The sequence below is a fragment of the Capricornis sumatraensis genome, chromosome 7 (genome assembly GCF_032405125.1).
Source record: "Capricornis sumatraensis isolate serow.1 chromosome 7, serow.2, whole genome shotgun sequence".
Classification (NCBI taxonomy): domain Eukaryota; kingdom Metazoa; phylum Chordata; class Mammalia; order Artiodactyla; family Bovidae; genus Capricornis; species Capricornis sumatraensis.
In genome coordinates this window covers 24636495-24637285 of record NC_091075.1, presented here as the reverse complement: position 1 = coordinate 24637285, position 791 = coordinate 24636495, and positions in this window count along the sequence as shown.

Below are 791 nucleotides of genomic sequence, written 5' to 3'. Positions count from 1 at the left end.
TTTTCTGGAATTCTCTTGCTTTTTCAATGATCCAACAGATGTTGGCAATTTGATCTCTGGTTCTTCTGCCTTTTCTAAATCCAGCTTGAACATCTGGAAGTTCCCAGTTCACGTACTGTTGAAGCCTAGCTTGGAGAATTTTGACCATTACTTTGCTAGTGCATGAGATGAGTGCAATTGTCCATTGGTTTTAACTTTCTTTGGCTTTGACTTTCTTTGGGACTGGAATGAAAACTGACCTTTTCCTGGGTCATTTTAAGGGTACTGCAGAAGAAATGTAAGTCTAACTTTGATTCTTTTATTAATTCAATCAGTCACTAAAACTAGAAATTAAAATTCATTTAGTTGACCGACTTAAAGTTGCTTTATTTTTGTCGATTCTTTTTCCTTTTTCTGGTAATCTTTTCTAACTGAATTACTAACCTGATGAAGAGTTGTCCTATTTAGAGACTTATGCTATCTTATCTTTCTTACATTACGTTCATTTAATTTTTGATTGTTTTTAGTTTGTATTATGACAGTAAATCCAACTTGACAGATTTCTTTAACTTTCCTAGGGTATTTATGCTTTGTTCTTGAAATACATAAATACTAAGAAGGTATTCTATTTTATATTATCTTTATTAAATTAACTTTGGGATAAAAATTCATAGGAATCTTCTGTAGTCAAATCATATATTTATTAAAGCTTTGCTTCTATGTACATTCTTCACATATGTGTACCTTTTAATTTTTCTCTTATGTAAGAGAATTCATTAAGAGAAGCAGGCAAGTGATGGCAAATCAACTTT